Source organism: Macaca thibetana, chromosome 10, assembly GCF_024542745.1.
Source record: "Macaca thibetana thibetana isolate TM-01 chromosome 10, ASM2454274v1, whole genome shotgun sequence".
Taxonomy (NCBI): Eukaryota; Metazoa; Chordata; class Mammalia; order Primates; family Cercopithecidae; genus Macaca; species Macaca thibetana.
Genome location: NC_065587.1, coordinates 96246012 through 96265856, shown reverse-complemented (window position 1 = coordinate 96265856; position 19845 = coordinate 96246012). Strand labels below are relative to the sequence as shown.

General features: G+C 39.4%; 1 long non-coding RNA gene across 1 annotated transcript in view; it reads left to right on the top strand.

Moving 5' to 3' along the window:
• The first annotated feature begins 3558 nt into the window (after positions 1-3558).
• LOC126929283 (uncharacterized) overlaps positions 3559-19845 on the top strand; it is a 31657-nt gene continuing 15370 nt past the window's right edge. Inside the window, exons 1-3 of the long non-coding RNA XR_007717126.1 lie at positions 3559-3652; positions 7565-7662; positions 10479-10554. This is a non-coding gene — a long non-coding RNA (uncharacterized LOC126929283). The remainder of the gene's footprint in view (positions 3653-7564; positions 7663-10478; positions 10555-19845) is intronic.

Sequence of the window (19845 nt, the reverse complement as noted above, 5' to 3'; positions counted from 1 at the left end):
TTTGAGAAATGTGAAGTCCGTGACTGTATGTGTCTTTATACTAATAATGCTATTTTGATTGTATGTGTATCACCTGCCCTCTGACCCACAAATCCCACAGTCTCGTGGGCAGCTGTGCTTGCTCTCCCCTTCCTGTGCTCCATGGTTATACATGGTTCTCCATTGATTAGAACTAAGCATTAGGGGAGTTGTTCTCGTTGCGAGTTGTAGTCCCGGTCTATTGGTATTTGTAATTTGTTTACATTGCTACTAATTTGATACCATGAAGAATGGTTTTTGTACCTAATTCTCAAGTACCTTTTATTTGTTTGCAATAGTGTTCTTCTGAAACATGATCAATAGGTTCATGAGGAAGTTGTGGAAATTCTTCAGGAGAATTCTGAGCCCTTCTCTGGGATTTAGTGAAGTGCTATTGAATAGAACTAAATATAATGTGAGTCATTCACATGATTTACAGCTTTCTAGTTATAATATTATAATATACAGGGAAACAAGTGAAAATCATTTTAGTGGCAATACTTTAAAATATTTCAATGTGTAATCAATATAGAAATTATTGATGGGATATTTGGAATACTTTTTGTGCTGAGTTTTCAAAAGTCAGTGTCTGTTGTTCACTTACAGAACATCTGAATTTGGACTGGCCACATTTCAAGTGTCACGCGTGTCTAGTGGTTGTTGTGCTGGACTTTGTAAGCCTAGAATTTTTTTCTTGATGATAGTCTTCCCATATTTAAGGTTATAGCCAATAAATTACTCTTATGTTAGGTTTTTATTTTTAAAGCTCCCTTTAAAATCTTCCCCCTGCTTTTTTTTTTTTTTTTTTTTTAAACACAGGGTCTCTTTCTGTGACCCAGGCTGGAGTGTAGTGGTATAATTATAGCTCATTGTAACCTTAAATTCCTGGACTCAAGCAATCCTCTTGTTTCAACCTCCAGAGTAGCGAGGACTACAGATACGCACCACCACACCAGATTTTATTTATCTTTTTATGTAGGGATAGGTTGTTTCTATGTTGCTCAAGCTGGTCTTAAAATCCTGGGCTCAAGCAATTCTACTTCAGCCTCCCAAAGTGGTGGGATTATAAGTGTGGGCCACCTCATTTTACTTATGTTTTGTTTGTAAAACAGATCACAAATATTGGAATACAGGAAATACTATTTTTATTAAAAGCCAAATAAATGCTAAGAGAATAGATATGCACCTTAATATTTGTTACAGGTGTTGAAGAAGAAGAAAAGGTTGCAGAGATGCATAAAATGAAGTCTACAACCCAGGCGAATCAGATGAGTGTAGAAGCTGTAGAAATGGCAACACTCAGAAAAAAGAGTTGAGGACGATTTCTGCTTTTGCTATCTTAAAGGCAATTTTATAAAAGATACATGATATAATAGAGTTTTCTAATGTTATGCCATTGACTTAACAGTCATATAACACACATTTTCACAAACTGAATGGATGAGGAATAACCTTACTTTTTCCATTTCTAGTTAGGAGGAACCCAAGAAATACGCCACAGTAGGACCATCTTAAAGACAATAATGCAAGAAATCAGACATTTTCTCTCCTTTTGTGTGGTTTTAAAAGTCATATATTTAGTGTACTTTTCATTTTGGCCCTTTGGATCGGCGTCAGGTTTAGAACTTCTTACATGTGAATAGGGTGCTGTAGTATTAAGTAATTTTCCCCATGAAATGTTCCCCTTCCTGAGTCCATATCTACAGTTCCCACCTATGAGTGAGAACATGCGGTGTTCGGTTTTCTGTTCTTGTGATGTTTGCTAAGAATGATGGATTCCAGCTTAGTCCCTTAAATGTTATAGTATTCCTTGGGTATATACCCAGTATGGGGGCTGTAGTATTAAGTAATTTTAAAATCACATATTACAAAGATCATGTATGTCTTTATTAAGCCACAATAAGGTAGTGATGGTTTTGTTTTTTAATCTTACAATTTAATGACATTTATCTGCTTTTCACCTGCCCCAGGGAAAGCTTTACAAAACCCCACAGAGGTGCCTGTACCGTATGAGAAGATGCTACAAGACCAGTCAGCTTTGATAGGACAGGGCTTCAAACTATACCAGGCTACAGTAACCAAAACAGCATGGGATATAGACCAATGGAACCTTCAGAAATAATTACAGCCATTTGATCTTTGACAAACTGAGAGAAACAAGAAATGGGGAAAGGATTCCCTATTTAATTAAATGGTGCTGGGAAAATTGGCTACCATAAGTAGAAAGCTGAAACTGGATCCTTTCCTTTTGATAACACCCTAAACATGTGAGTAGGGTGCTGTAGTATTAAGTAATTTTAAAATCACCCATGTATGAGAATTGTGATCTTGCAACCCTGAAATGGATTTTGCAGAACACAGTCGGGATTTCATTTATTATCCTTAGATATTTATATAAACCAAGAAGAGTTCATTGAGCTGAGAAAGTAGAGACTTGTTTTTTGTTTTCAGATCAGCTACTTGTTTTCTATGTAAGATCGTAGATCTGCCCCCACTTCCAAGCATTCTGAGTAGGATTAATTGACCTCATGTCACTGAATAGGCATGGTGTTTTTGGGCACAGGTTTGGGTGTTCATGCACATGAACACACACATTTTGTTTTCTGTTAACCTTTGTTTTATTCTCATTGTAGTGAAAAGATTAATTTTTAGCAGCTTTATTGAGGTATAATTGATGCACCATGAAATTCACCCATCTGAAGTATTTAATTCACTGATAGTAAATTTACAGTCTTAAAATTTTTTAAAAATGATTTTACAACCATCATCACAATCTAATTTTAGGATGCTTTTATTACCCCTGTCTCTGAATTATGATACAGAAATTGAATATATAGTGTGTTTCTATTGAAATTAGTTTTTTTTTCACTGAGCATAATTCACCCCAGGCTCATTGGGCTTGTTGCATGTATCAGTAGCTCCTTTTTATTGCTGAGCATTAAGTATTCTATGTACATACCACCTGTTTATCTCAACATCACTTGATGATTCTGTTGTTTTCATTTTTTGCTGTTATGAATAATGCTGCAGAGACCATACTTGAGCAAGTTTTTGTCTGGACATATACCTGAATATCTCTTGTATGTATACCTAGGAGTATAATTACCAGGAATAGGGTACATTTGCACTGAACTTTTAAGAAGCTGACCAGTTGTTTTCCCAGGTGGCTGTACCATTTTATATTCCAGCAGCGCATTATGAGCGTTCAGATTCTCCACATCGCTGCCAACTTACTGTCTTCTTGATGTTAGCCATTGTAATAGGTTTGAAGTGGTATCTCATTTTGGTATTTTTTTCTTTTGTTTTATATTTCTCCAGTGACTATTGATGTTGTGTTACCTTTCCCTTTTTCTTTTTTAAACAGGGTCTCACTCTGTCACTCAGGTTAGAGTCCAGTGGCAAGATCTGGGCTCAGTGCAGCCTCAACCCTCCTGGCTCAGGTGATCCCCCTGCCTCAGGTCTTGAGAAGCTGGGACTACAGGTGTGCACCATCATACCTGGCTAATTTTTGAATTTTTTTTTTTTTTTTTTTTTTTTGAGAGATGGGGTTTCCTCAGCGTTGCCCAGACTGGTGTCAAACTCCTGGGCTCAAGCAATCCACCTGCCTAGGCTTCCCAAAGTGCTTGGCTTACAGGTTTGTGTTATCTTTCAGTGTGCTTATTGGTCATTTACATATATTTTTTGGAGTAATGTCTATTTAAATCCTCTTCCCATTTTAAAATTGGGTATATCTTTTTATTATTGAGTCAGAAGAGTGTTTTACATGGTCTCGATATAAGTCCCTAATTGATTGATGATTAAAAAAAAATGTGTGTGTGAGACAGGATGTCACTCTTTCATGCAAGCTGTGGTGTAGGATTTGGGAATATTTTCTCCAATTCTAATAATTCTACATTATTTTTAATACATAACTTGTCTTCTCTCTTTCTTGGTAGTATCGTTTTGAGGCAGAAAAGTTTTTAATTTTGAGAGAAACCAGATTATTCTCTTGGCACTTGTGCCTTTGACTTCGCTTTTTTTTTTTTTTTTTTTTTTTTTTGAGACGGATTTCACTCTGTCGCCCAGGCTGGAGTGCAGTGGCGTGATCTTGGCTCACTGCAACCTCCGCCTTCTGGGTTCAAGCAATTCTCCTGCCTCAGCCTCCCGAGTGTCTGGGACTACAGGCAAGTGCCACCGTGCCCAGCTAAATTTTTGTATTTTTAGTAGAGATGGGGTTTCACTGTATTAGCCAGGATAGTCTCGATCTCCTAACATCATGATCCACCTGCCTTGGCCTCCCAAAGTGCTGGGATTACAGGCGTGAGCCACCGCATCCAGCCTTGACTTCCTATTTAAGAAACCATTGCCTAACCCAAAGGCATGAAGATTTTATTTTGTTTTACTTTCATTGTGTGTGACAGGTCTATATAAGTGTCTGCCCATTTAAAAACTGTGTTCTTCTTCTTTTACAAGTTATAGGAGTCCTCGATATGTTCTGGATGCAAGTCTTTTATCAGAAGTAAGATTCTGCACATATTGGTGCTGTCTGGCTAGTTGTTTCATATTCTTGGTGGTATCCCTTATAGCTCAAAAGCTTTTGCTTTGGTGAAATTCAGTTTTTCAAGTTTTCCTTTTATTACTATGCTCTTGGTGTTGTATCTAGAGAATCTTTTTCCAACCTAAGGTCACAAATGTTTAAACTCAGATTTTCTTCCTGAAATTTATAGTTTGATCTGTTATGTTTAGGGTAAGATCCACTGTGAGTTATTTTTTGCACATATTGTGAGGTAACAGTTTAAAGTCATCATTTTGCACGTGATGTACCAGCAGCATCTGTTGAAAAGACCATTCCTTCTCCATTTACTTACCATAAAACCTTTTTCAGAAATCAACTCATGGGCTTAAGTAATCCACTCAACTTGGCCTCCCAAAGTGCTAGAATTACAAGCATGCAGCACCGTGCCTGGCACTAGTTTGTATATTAAGGGATTTGTAGCTTATATGTTCCTTTAAGGGCTTTAACCTGTCTGTAGGTGATATGTGGGGCCCAAAAATTTTAATCTATGAAACACAATTTTACATTGTTGAAAAATAGTTGATGTCTCTGGGCTTAACCTCTTGCAGAGGATGAGAGCCAGTTGTCAGTTGTGTTCTATCTGAATTTTCACTGTTGCAGATCCTGGCATCGTGGGGCTTTTAACTGTGCTTTCACATGAGTTCAAAAAATATCTTCTGGCTCAGTGTGATGACTTATGCCTGTAGTCTCAGCACTTTGGCAGCCTGTGGCATGTGGATTGCTGGAGCCAAGGAGTTAGAGACCAGCCTGGACAACATAGCAATATTCCACCTCTATAAAAAATACAAAAATTAGACAGGTGTGGTGGTGCATGTCGGTCACCTCAGCTACTCAGGAAGCTGAGGCAAGAGGGTCACTTGGGTTCAGGAATTGGAGGCTGAAGTGAGCTAGGATTACACCATTGCACTCCAGCCTGGGCAAAAGAGCAAGATTCTGTCTTTAAAAAATAAAAATGTATATTCTACAGTGAATTTCAGGTTTAGGATTTATCCAGAAACAGGATAATTTTATAAAAAATCTTAATTCATTTTCTCATATTATTGAACTAACTAGAAATAATGTATCATCTGGGTATCTCATGAAAAAGCAACAGAAATCCTTAATATAATTGGTTGCAATCATATTATTGCAAATGCCAACCCATTATTGTCTAATAGTGAACCACTAAAAGCACAGTTCATAGGAAAAAGATACACATTCCCCCCAGGTACTCATCAGTTTCCTAGATGTTTAAACCAGTGCAGATTACTTGTAAATAATTAGAAAGTAAAGGGCACATCATCTTTTGCAGGTTATATGATTATATATGTAGAAAACCAGTCAGAATCATTTAGAAAATGAATAAAATCCAAACATTTATAATCTAACATTACTTCAAGAAATGTTAAAATTCAGATATAATAAGACTTTAGATTAAAAGCAGATGGGAAAAAAAAAACCACTTCAGTTTCTTTAAATGTATTCTATGCACACATTTGACCAAAAATCTAAATGTTTTGTATGGCAAAACCTGCTAAAATGTGTCAAATGCCATGTAAGAGAAAGAGTAGGCTATTTGCAAGAAGATGACAAAGGGTTCGATTTACAAAGAATGAATCCAGGCTGGGCACGGTGGCTTACACCAGTAATCCCAGTGCATTGAGGGGCCAAGATGGGAGGATTGCTTGCCCTCAGGAGTTTGAACCCAGCCTGGGCAACAAAGGAAGAACCCATCTGTATATATTTTTAAAAGAAGCAATCCACAAAATAAATGAGAAGAGACTCAAGAAATTCTCAATCTAGTTAAAGAAGTGGAGCTAAAAATCTAAGAATTAAAATGTTTGACACCTAGCAGGTTGGCAGACGGTAAATTTTGCTTATGCTCAGTCTTAGCAAAGGGTTTGGAAAAAAAGTCAGGTTAAGACGTTGTTTATGTGCATATAGACTATAACTATCTTGTGGATGGTACTTTGATGATATCTGTTATTTTCAAGATGCATGTATTCTTTAACCCATTGCTGCTTTATAAAAAAGATAATTAACCTATAGTTCCATTCTGGAAATTCCATTCATGTTGCCAGTAAACACAAAGTGATGGCTCTGTTTATATTCATATGGAAATACCTGTAAGATAGACTACAAGAGAAAAGCTTGATATAGAAGAGATAAATAATATTGTAATTCTTTAAAATTTTTGTTGTAAAATCAGTTACAGTTTGAAACAATTTCAAGCTAACAGAAAGCCGCCAGAAAGCATCCATGTACATGGTGCAATAAACTTTTTCCTGTACTATTTGACAGTAAGTTGCCAGCACAATGCCCTATCTCTCAGCTACTTCCATGTGTAATTTTTATAAACAAGGACATTGGCCTGTGTAACCACAATACAGTCAGCACAGTAAGGAAAATCATCATGTGCATGCGCACGTTTACATCTGTATTCATCTGTGTTCTTACACAGGTTGAAGGCCAAAAGCTCATACCTGTATCTTCACTTCTGTTCTTAACATCCAGGGCTTGTTTTTGTTTGTTTGTTTCTTTTCCTATTTATAATTCTTTATTTCATAGAACCATACCACTCAGATATTCTCAGCCTGTTGATTTATTCCATCATTTCCCCAGTGTTTGTCTTGTGTACTAGTGCCACCATTGAGCCTCCCGCTGCTTGACCCGTGTCCTTTACTCACATGGGACATTCCTTGGTGGGCTGTTACCACCTTGCCTGCCCCTCATCTGCCTCTGTCTGTCCAGGGCCTTGGCAACTTCTGCTCCTCCTGAACCTTCTCATCCTGCTGTGCTTCCCAGGGCAACCACCTGCCACACTTAGCACCATGTAATGGCATCTGGAATGAATTGCTGGGGAGGGAGGAAGCACTGTAATAACATGAGTGTGTGCATGCATGTGAATGAGCTTTTATGTATGTAAGTGTATTTTGGGAGAGCTGCAAGAAACCATAGAAGTATTATTATTTTTTGTTTTGTTTTGAAACAAACTCTCACTTTGTTGCGCAGGCTAGAGTGCAGTGGTGCAATCTCAGCTCAGGGCAACCTTCGTCTCCCAGGTCCAAGTGATTCTCCTGCCTCAGCCTCCTGAGTAGGTGGGATTACAGGTGAGTGCCACCATGCCCAGATAAGTTTTATATTTTTAGTAGAGACTGGGTTTCACCATGTTGGCCAGGCTGAACTCATACTTCTGACCTCAAATGATCCACCTGCCCTGGCCTCTTCCAAAAAACTAGAATACTAAGGTGTCTGAGGAACAACTCTAGGCCATGGCTGCCACTGCACCCACTCTCCTTTTGACTTTGGAGGTGGGATACTGTGTGGCTGGCACTGGCGGCTTTGGGGCATAGTGAAGCTGTCGGTAGTGTCAGAGGCATTGCCAACCAGATGCATATCTTGTTATTGGAGGGCCTTCCTTCACCAGGCAGAATGAGGGTACCAAGGAGTGACCTTGATGGGATTAGGGTGCAGACAAGGAGACCAAAAGAAGGCACAGATCCCTCTGCCTTCTCTGGCCTGTTGTCTCCACATAGTGTGTTCTTGTGGCAGAGACTCACACAAAGCCAGTTGCTGTGCAGAGCGCAAGCTTCAACACAAACCCAGAGGATGGGTTTGCAGCTGAGAGACATCAGCTTTGATGGCTAGCCACGGCTACCCTCTTTGGCTACTCAGGAAATATACACACCCTTCCCTGCACATGTGACTTTCTGTACAACACAACTGTTCCATCCAACAAAGTGCAACTTCCTACAGATAAATCACTTTTTACCATCTACTCAAAATGAGGAGATGTAGTGTTCCAACAGCCACACCTGTCTCTGGGAGACTGACTAGTCATGAGGCGTATCACGTACTCTTCAAATTCAATCCTAGCCTATTTGAGTAATCTCTAGTCTAATGGACAAATGGAAAAGAAACCTCCAATAAAACTTCTGTAAAATATTGCACAAAAGAAGGGAATAGTTAATATATGCAAATACATAATCTGCATACAAACACATTCATAACAGGAAAGGAAGAAAATACGTATAGTTGCTACAGCCTATGTTTCTGCAACTTCCAAGACTTTTTTTGGATTTAACCTTTTTAATTCATACATTTGTACATATTTATAGGGTAACTGTGATATTTGTTGTATGTATCATCTGTGGTATGATCAAGTCAGAGTAGCTGGGGTGTCTATAACCTTGACTATTTATGATTTCAAGTTCTGTCTTCTAACTAATTTGGAATGTACAATGCATTGTTGTTAACTATAGTCATTCTAATCTGCTGTCAATTGTCACAAAAATTTATTCCTTATTTAGTTTACTACCTTACATTAACGTTTTTAGTTGGTTTTTTTTTTTTTTTTTTTTTTTTTTTTTTTGAGATGGAGTCTCACTCTGTCACCCAGGCTGGAGTGCAGTGGTGCAATCTTGGCTCACTGTAAGCTCCACCTCCCGGGTTCACGCCATTCTCCTGCCTCAGCCTTCCAAGTAGCTGGGACTATAGGCGCCTGCCACCATGCCTGGCTAATCTTTTGTATTTTTAGTAGAGACAGAGTTTCACTAAGTTAGTGAGGATGGTCTTGATCTCCTGACCTCATAATCCACCCACCTCAGCCTCCCAAAGTGCTGGATTACAGGCATGAGCCACCGTGCCTGGCTTTTCGGCTTTTTTTTTTTTTTTTTTTTTTTTTTTTTTTCTTTTGAGACAGTCTTGCTCTGTCACCCAGGCTGGAGTGCAGTGGCACAATCTCTGTTCACTCCAAGCTCCGCCTCTGGGGTTCATGCCATTCTCCTGCCTCAGCCTCCCAAGTAGCTGGAACTACAGGTATGTGCCACCATACCCAGCTACATTTTTGTATTTTTAGTAGAGACGTGGTCTCACCATGTTGGCCATGCTGGTCTTGAACTCCTGACCTCAGATGATTTGCTTGCCTCGGCCTCCCAAAGTAGTAGAATTGCAGGCATGAGCCACTACTCCCAGCCTAGATATTCAATAACAAGGATTTTGTTTGCCTATTTTGACCTTCAAATGAGAGACATTACCCAGTATGCACTCTTTTGTATCTGGCCACAAAAGTCCGCTTCAAATTACCTGTCCTAATTGTGGGCAAAGCTTTATGCAGAAAGGTATGCTTTGTCCTCTTGTTAATAAAAGAGATTTATGAGGAGGAAAAAAAAAGCAACGTATCTCATCATTGAAATTGCCAAAAATTATACCATCTCTACTCTGGAATATTGAGTTTTTTGTTTTGTTTTGTTTTGTGTTTTGTTTTGAGACGGAGTCTCGCTCTGTCGCCCAGGCTGGAGTGCATTGGCGTGTTCTCACTGCAAGCTCTGCTTCCCGGGTTCACGCCATTCATTTTCCTGCCTCAGCCTCCAGCCTCCCTAGTAGCAGGGACGACAGGCACCTGCCACCACGCCCAGCTAATTTTTTGTATTTTTAGTAGAGATGGGGTTTCACCGTGTTAGCCAGGATGGTCTCGATCTCCTGACTTCATGATCTGCCCGCCTCAGCCTCCCAAAGTGCTGGGATTACAGGCGTGAGCCACCACGCCTGGCTGAAATATTGAGTTATTAAAACTGATGTATATAAGGGTTTTTCAATGGTTTTAATAATAGTATTTTTAGTATTCAGTGAACGTGGATTGTGACTGAATTTTCTTTAATTCTAAAGATAAGAATTTGCTGGAGAAAAAAAATTAGCAAGTAATTGCAGAATATTAATATGTGGCTAAAACTTTGTCTTGGTTGGGACTATAGGCAATTCCTACACTCTGCTACCTAGCAAACTTGTGTCCTTTCTAAGACTTTTAAAGTCTTTATTTAAAATGGGTATAGATTGCTGTATTTATAGGGAGCATGGAGAGGAGTTCCCTACACAATCTAGCTGAAAGCCCTGACACGCAATCATATAATTTCATTTGCTTTTATAGGCATTTCCCTGGAAGTGGCAGCAGTGACAGGAAAGGAAGAATCAAGATCCTGATTATGATTTATACCACATTCAAGGTAATAAGGGTTAATGCAATTTTTTTATAAAAAATATTTGTGGTTAAAATTAAAGTTTATCAGTTGCTTTAACTTCTAAAGTAGTATTTTATCGATTAGTTCTTGATTGACATGTGTATTTGTAAATCAGTCACTGGGATAAAATATTTTTTAAATGTGGATATAAAGTCAACTCACACAATTCAGAGGATATGTAAAATAGTCATTCATGTTTGTAAAAGTATAAACAGAAGTTGTGGCACAATTTAGAATTCAATCCCAGTCTCTAGTGTTGCAAAATAAACCTATTAGGCAAGTGCCGATATAATCAGCTTAATTTTTTATCAATGCTTAATTATAGTAAATTAAATATTTAAAGTATAAAATCCAGTTAGTTTTGAGATGCACATACCTAATAAACCATCTTCATTGCCACCAAGATACTGAAATATCCATACCCCCAAAAGTTTTCTCGTGTCGCCTTGTAATTCATGACCCTGCCCAGTATTTAGGCAACATGCTGATTTTCCATTTAAGCTTAGTTTGCATTTTCTAGAAAGTCATATATATGATATATGATATGACAACATGTGGACTATTTTCATGGGGTGGAGATTATTGTGGCTTCTTTTACTTCACATAGTTGTTATGAAATTCATCCAGTGTTGCATGTATCAATAGGAGATTCCATTTTGTCATTGATTAATACACTGTTGTATACCTGGGTCAAAATTTGTTCATCCATTTGTCTGTTGATTGCCATTTGGGTTCTTCCAGTTTGGGGCTAATGCAAATAGAGCTACTATGAACATTTGTGTACAAGTTTTTGTGTGGACATAGGCCTTCATTTCTCTTGAGTAGATATCTGGGAATGGAACAGCTGGGATCTATGGTAGGTATATAACTTTTGAAGGAAGTGCCAAACTGTTTATTTTACATTTCCATCAGCACGGTATGAGAGTTTTGGTTGACATTCTTGTGAATACTTGTATGGTCAATCTTATTTTTACCATCTTAAGTTGATATGCAGTGATTGCTCATTGTGGTTTTAATTTGCAATTGCCTAATAGGTTTATTTTCTCTCAAAGGATAGCTTTATGAGGTCTAGAGAACACTGAAAGTGTTTTGAGTAAATCTGGCTCATAATTATGTGAGTATGTGTATACACATATTAAGCCATGTCCAAGTGAATTTCATGTTTTTAGCAGTTTTCAGTAATTTACTGCTTGTGACATTAGGAATTAATTACGTTCTTTTTTTAATAAGTTGGTAAAATATGCCAGTGAAACCTTCTGGGCCTTGAGGTTTCTCTGATAGTAAGTTTCCTAACTCCCTTTGTTACAAAAATTACCCTCATCTGGATGTGCACCCTATTGTCACTCCCCAACCTGAGGTGGAAGAATCACTTGAGCCTGGGAGTTCTAGGCCAACCTGGGCAACATAGTGAGATTCCATCTCTTGGGAGGCTGAGGTGGGTGGATCATCTGAGGTCAGGAGTTCAAGACCAGCCTGGCCAACATGGTGAAACCCCATCTCTACTAAAAATACAGTAACAACAACAACAAAAAATTAACCCAGCATGGTGGCAGACACCTGTAATCCCAGCTACTCAGGAAACTGAGGCAGGAGAATCACTTGAACCTGGGAGGTGGAGGTTGCAGTGAGCCAAGATCTTGTCATTTCACCCCAGCCCAGGCAACAAGAGCAAAACTCCATCTCAAAAAAAAAAAAAAATGTTTTAATCGATACAGGGCTATCAGTTTTCTCTTCTGTGAATCTTGTAATGAATCTCAAAATGGATACATGACACATTTTCCTATTTAAGGTAAAGTACACATTTATACCTTAGAATAGTCAGAAGTCAGGTTCTTATTGTATGATTAGTAATGCAAATATTGATAAGGTCATGTTGATACTTAGTATTGAGAAGAATTCTGAAATATTCACTTGTTCATCTGTAAGTTTCATGAATTGATTACCTTTTTTGGAATTTTTCCTGGTGTTCCCAAACTTGATACTTACAGGCTATTTGTAACAGCTTTTACTTCGATCTGCTCTGGTTTTTAGCACATGAAATGGATTTTCATTAGGTTCAGCGTATAACATATATTCAGTTGTTTATTTCAGATTTTAAAAGAACAGAAAGGGCCTATGGAATCATTGCTTACTTTGAAACCAGCCCGGTAGTCCCATAGGATAAACAGAAATTTAACCCTGCTGTTAAAGCTTGAAACTTGTATTTATCTGCCTTCCCTCAAAAAAAGACCTTCAGGAAGTATCAAAGAGCTGAAACTCACCAGATCACAGTGCCAGATGCTTCCTTGCTCTTCCCTAATTCCTGTTTTCTTATACAATGTTACATTTCTTCCTGCCAAATAGACTCCCAGTTTTAGTCAGTGAAGGAGATGGATTTGAGACTGAGCTTCCCTCTCCTTGGCTGCACCACCCGGGTTACAGCCTTCTTTCTTAGCAATACTTGTCACTGGGTTTCTGTGCGGTGAGAAGCAGGACCCAGACCAAACCTCTTTTGTTTCGATAACAACATGAACGACCATCTTAACTGTTACTCTTTACTGAAAAATTTTACTTTTCAACTGCTGGCTCATTTTTCACTATCTCTCCTTCCTTTGACCTCACATCTCTTTTTTCTTTTTGATTTTACAGTCCAGAACTTAATGCTCCATAAATTCAAATTTTAAGGTTAAAAAAAGGAATAACTAATTTACACTCCCAGAAAATGTAGTGCATATACACCATAGAATACTATGCAGCCGTAAAAAGGATGAGTTCATGTCCTTTGCAGGATGAAGCTGGAAACCATCATTCTCCGCAAACTAACACACAAACAGAAAACCAAATGCTGCATGTTCTCACACATAGGTGGGAGTTGAACAATGATAACACATGGACACAGGGAGGGAAACATCACACACCGGGGGTTGTGCGAGGTGGGGGGCTAGGGGAGGGATAACATTCAGAGAAATACCTAATGTAGGTGACAGGTTGATGGGTGCAGCAAACCACCATGGCACGTGTATACCTATGTAATAAACCTGCATGTTCTGCACATGTATCCGTTTAAAAAAAAAAAAATCCAGCTCAAGAGATTGCTTTGAGGATTATATAAGATAATGCACATTAGAAAGGGAAAGAAAGTGTGTGTAGAGAAAGTATATTTTTTAATGAACTAAAGGTTGATTCATAGGTATATGTTTATAGATTTACCTAGAGTTTTGAGTTCATGTGCAGTTTTACAATGTAAGTGGAAAAGAATCTGAATGTCATTGTGACATAATAAAGCTAGATATTGAAAGCCAAAAAGATTTGGCCTCAGTATGGCACTTTGAATACTAATCGCTTAATGACAGTTTTTCAGACTGTAATCATTGCTCTTCAAAAATTAAGAGGAAATATATTTATAACATTTGTATTACTTTTATCACAATTTCTGAATTTAGTTATCAGTAGATAAGACAAAATAGATAAGCATCTGCTTCCCTGCATTCTTACTAAGATGTAATATATTTTTATTCACACCTGAAGGCAGTGTTTTTCAATCTTTTCCATGTTTGCAGCTCAGGTCTTTAAGGACAGAGGATGCATATTGGGGCAGCTTGCATTCTGAATCCTAAGTAGCTCTCTGATGTCTTAAGTTCTTTCTTTCCTATTTGTGAGAATTCCGGAGATAATGTATGCAAACTGCATGTTACTAGTATTGTTGGTTGTATTAAGAATCTGCTTTGTAATGTGAAAATCTCCTTTGTATTAAATAGTCCTGGCAGATGATCCTTGACCCTTATGTGGAAAGTACCCATTGTCTAGTGAAAACATGTACTGCGCATTCCTAGCTGTGAGACTTTGAGAAAGATACTTGACCGTTCTGAGCTCCTACCTCACAGACATTCATGGAGCTTAGTGAGATAATGCTATAATGTATCTAGCACAACTGATAGGTAATAAATGCCATTCCATTTCTCTTTGGTTTTTAGAAAGGATTAACTTAAAATGTGTAAAATTCAGTGGCATTTAATTACATTCACAAGGTTTACAAGCATCATCACTATGTATTTCCAGAATTTTCCATCATCCCAAACAGAAATTCTGTACCCAATAAGCAATAACTTTCCATTCTTTCCTCCCTGACACCCTGGTAACTTCTTAATCTAATTTGCGTTTCTGCAAATTTGCTTATTTGGGTACCTCACATAAAAGGAATCATGCAATACTTGCCCTTTTACGTGTGGCTTACTTCACTTAGCCTAATACTTTCGAGGTTCAGCCAGGTTGTAACAATATGTCTGATAGCATTGATCAGAACTTCATTCTTTTTCATGGTTGAGTAATATTCCATTGCACGTGTATGTCGCATTTTGTTTATCCCTTCATCTATGGATGGACACCTGGGGTGTGTCCACCTTTTGGTAATTGTGATTAATGCTGCAGTGAATACTGTCCTCAGGCTTCCCTTTCTTCTCTTGTCTCCAGCCAGCATCAGCAGTTGCACGTCAGCACTCAGCATGTTTCTGAGTTCATTTTTGCAGTTCTTTTGGGTATACACCTGGGAGTGGAATAGCTTAGTCATACGGTAATTCTGTGTTTAACTTTTTGAGAAACTTCCAGACTTTCACAGTGACTGTACCGTTTTACTTTCCTACCAAGAATATTCAAGCGTTCTAATTTCTCCACTTCTTCGAACCAGCACTTGTTATCTTTTAATTATTATTATAGCCATCCTAGCAGGTATGATGTGATATCTCATTTTAGGATTGATTTTCTTCCCCTAATAATGAATGATTTTGAACATTTTCTTATATGCTTATTGGCCATTTGTATATCTTTGGTGGAATTACTATTTAAGTCTTTTTTTTTTTTTTTTGAGACGGAGTTTTGCTCTGTCACCTGACTGAAGTGCAATTGCGTGATCTCGGCTCACTGCAGCCTCCACCTCCTGGGTTCAAGTGATTCTCATGCCTCAGCCTCCCGAGGAGAACTGGGACTACCGGTACGCACCACCACGCCCAGCTAATTTTTGTATTTTTGGTAGAGACAGTGTTTCACTGTGCTGGCCAGGAATAGCCTCGATCTCTTGACCTCGTGATCCACCTGCCTCGGCCTCCCAAAGTGCTGGAATTACAGGTGTGAGCCACCATGCTTGGCCTACTATTCAAGTATTTTGCCTGTTTTAAAGTTTAAATAATAAACTCTGGTTAGCTATATGATTTCTAAATATTTTATCCCATTCCATAGAGTGTCTGTTCTCTTTCTTTTTAGAGACAGAGTCTTGCTGTGTTGCTCAGGCTGGAGTGCAGTGACACAATCATAGCTTACTGTAATCTCAAGCTCCTGAGCTCAAACAATCCTCCCATATCAGCCTCCGGAGTCACTGGACCTATAGGCGCACACTACCCTGCATGGCTTACTTTTGTTTGTTTGTTTTTGTAGAGACAGAACTGCCTCTTTCTTCATAGGTAGGGGAGTGTTCTGTAGTAAATATGACCTGGTGATGGATGGATCCAGCTCCCTATTGAATCCAGCAAACATTTGAGGGCAGTTGCCATATTGTGTTCTTTCTTCCAGTCTAAAGTGCTCCCAGTTCCTTTAGTCCAAGGGTTAACACATTAAAGGGCCAGATGCTAAATATTTTAGGCTTCAAAGACTAAGAGACAAAACCAAGAATAGCATGCAGGTGTAACGAGATAAAACAAATTTCCACAAAATTTTAATGAATGAAATTCAAAATATAAATGAGTACAACTTTTTGTAATATAGCTCCATTATGGAGAAGAATTGGGTTGTTTTGTGGAGGATGGGGTAGGAAGTAGGGGGTAGGGTGATCTACAGGAAGATCTTGTGCTAGAAACCTAGGACTAAGACCAAATATTAAAACAAAAGATGCTCCTATCACTTCTATCATTGAGGACTTCATAAGAGCTTTAGAAGCTCTGTGCCAGGACCAGGGGCAGAGACCAAATGTGTCTTCCTCTTCATTTGTTTTCTGTTTTTGAGACAGAGTCTCACTCTATCACCCAGGCTGGAGTGCAGTGATGTGATCATAGCTCACTGCAGCCTCAAACTCCTGGGCTCAAGCAATCCTCCTACCTTAGCTTCCTGAGTAGCCAGGACTACAGGTGCATGCCACCTACGCCCAGATCATGTTTGTATTTTTTATAAAGATGCAGTCTTGTTATGTTGCCTAGACTGATCTCAAACTCCTGGGCTAAAGCAATTCTCTCATCTCAGCCTCTCATGTAGCTGGGACTGCCTGTGCACATCACAATGACTGGCTAAAGTCATTATTACTACCATTTCTGTAGAGGTGGAGTCTCACTATGTTGCCCAGGCTGGTCTTGAACTCCAGGCCTCTAGCGTTCCTCCCACCTTGGCGTTCCAGAGTGTTGGGATTACAGATGTGAGCTACCATGCCAAGAAATCACAAGGGTCTTTATGATAGCAAGAGGGAGGTAGAAGAGTCAGAATTGGAGGAGATGTGATAATGGAAGCAGAGGTGAGATGCTCCGCTTCTTGCTTTGAAGATAGAGTTAGGAGCCATGAGCCAAGGAATGTGGGTGGCTTCGTGAAGCTGGAAAAGGCAAGGGAACACGTTCTCTCTAGGCCCTCCAGGAGGAATGCAGCCCTGCTGACGCCTTGACTTTAGCCTTGTTATGCCTATTTTGGATTTCTGAGCTTCAGAACCGTCAGATAGTGGACTTGTGATGTTACAAGCCACTCAATGTAGGGTAGTGTGTAAAAGAAGCAAGAAGAAATGAACACAAAGCCAGGCACAGTGGCTAATGCCTGCGATCCCAGCATTTTAGGAGGCTGAAGTGGGAGGATCAGTTGAGCCCAGGAGTTCAAAACCGGTCTGTACAACATGGTGAGACCCTGTCTAAAAACAAAAAAACAAACAAACATAAAAACAGTCATGGTAGCACACACCTGTAGTTTTAGCTACTAAGGAGGCTGAGGCAGGAGGATTGCTTGAGCATGTGAGTTCAAAGTTGCAGTGAGCTGTGATTGCACCACTTCACTCTAACCTGGTTGACAGAGGGGGTTCTTGTCTTAAAAAAAAAAAAGGAGAGAAAAGAAAAGAAATGAGTGAGCATGGTGGGAATGGGGACAGACGGCAATATTAAATAGAGTGTTCAGGGTTGTCCTCATAAGTGAAAACTGAACAAAGGCTTGAAGGAGGGAAAGGAGCTGGCCAAGGTGCTTAGGGAAGAGCATTGCAGGCAGAAGCAACAGAATGAAGATGTTAGGAGGGAACTCCTTGGTGTGTCTAAGGCTCAGGATGGAGTCCAGTGCAGCAGAGAGAGGGAGGAAGAGAAGCAGGGGAGGAGGCCAGGGAGGTGTTGGGCTGAGATCACTACAGATTGTGTGAGCCCTGGGAGGTTATTGCTGGGGCGTTGACTTTTACTCTGACTGAGATGGGAACTGCAGGAAGGTTCTGAGCAGAGAGGTGACATGATCTGTCTCTCTATTTAAAAGCACCCCCTGGCTGCTGATTTGGGAAAGACTACAGGGAGGTTTTGGTAGAAGCAGGGAGGCCAAGCTGTCACAACATCCAGGTGGGAGATGATAGTGGTCCTGACCAGGGTCCTGGTGGCGGTGAGAGATGGTCAGAACCTGGATACATGTTGAAGACTATCAACAGGATTTCCTGAGAGACTGGACGTGGGGTGTAAGAGAAGGCAGGGGTCATGGTTGAGTTTGATTCAAATTGAATTATTAAGTAATTAAAAAAAAACACTACTGCCTTTCCCAATCCTACCAAGTAAAGGATGCTAGATGAAAGAAATCTCAAGTCAGGCCAAGTGCAGTGGCTCACACCTGTAGTTCCAACAGTTTGAGAGGCAGAGATGGGAGTGGCTTTTAAGGCCAAGAGTCAGCAGCCTTGGCAACATAGCAAGACCTCCTCTCTACAAAAAGAAAGAAATTTAGTAAAATAAATGTAGCCAGGCATGGTGGTGTATGCATGTGGTTTCAGTTACTCAGAAGGCTGAAGTGGACAGATAACTTTTGAGGCTAGGAGTTTGAGGCCAGCTTGGGCAACATAGCAAGACTTCTCTCTCTACAAAAATTTAAAAAAAATAGCCTGGCATGGTGGAACCTGCCTGCATTCCCAGGTATTAGGGAGGCTTAGGCAGAAGGATCTCTTGATGTCAGTTGGTCAAGGCTGTAGTGAGCCATAATTACACCACTGCACTCCAGCCTGGGTGATGGAGCAGAACCCTGTCTCAAAATACAAATACAAATAAAATGAAATCTCAAGTCAGACCAGTTCCATCGAGGCTATGCAGGCCTTTCAACTGCATAGCCACATGATTGGGTTTGTGTGGCTGTGGATGAGAAGACTGCTGCCCAATTATTGTTGACTGTATAATCAGTTTATTTTTAAATATAGTAGTAATGGTCTTGATGGTCTCAGATACATGTGGGTTTTGGAATTCTTTTTGGGACAAGTTTTAACATCTAATTGGTTCCATCATTTCATATTTTTTATCGGATCAATTTTTTTTGTTTGTTTGTTTTGAGACAGAGTCTCACTTTGTCACCCAGGCTGGAGTACAATCTTGTCTCACTGCAACCTCCACCTCCCAGGTTCATGCGATTCTCCTCCATCAGCCTCCTGAGTAGCTGGGATTACAAACACGTGCCACCACTCCCAGCTACTTCTTTGTATTTTGGTAGATACGGGGTTTTACCACATTGGCCAGGCTAGTCTCGAATCCCTGACCTCAAATGATCCACCCACTTTGGCCTCCCAAAGTGCTAGTTTTATAGGAGTGAGCCACTGTGCCAGGCACTTAACAATTTTTTATAAAATCAGAGTTGATATTACACTACCTAATCAGTTTTGATTAATGAAAAATGAAATTGTGTTGTTTGCACTTTATCCAAAATTGGTGTCATATTGGCTAAATCAGATCAACGCTTGAACAGAGGCAAAATTAGAGCTTCTTTATCTCGCGACATTATGTTGTTCTTGAAGAAGATGCCATTTCTTTATTGTAGTCTTTATAATAAACAGCTGCTATCATTGCAAACTTGCTGTTTTGGCACATAGGAATTTTTCACTAGAAGGCATGTGAAGAAAGACCAAGGCCATTTGTAATGAATTTAGCATTCATTGTTTGACTGCATGACTGTCCCGGAGCTGTAACTTTACTAATGAATTTTTCAGAACCCTCTTGGCTAGCAACTGAGACTAACCAGCCACTCACCCTCATTATTCAGTGTTCTTTTATTCTTGTCTATTCCTTCTCAAACTTGGCTACGCTCACAAAGTGATAAGAACTTGCATTTCTTTTCTTT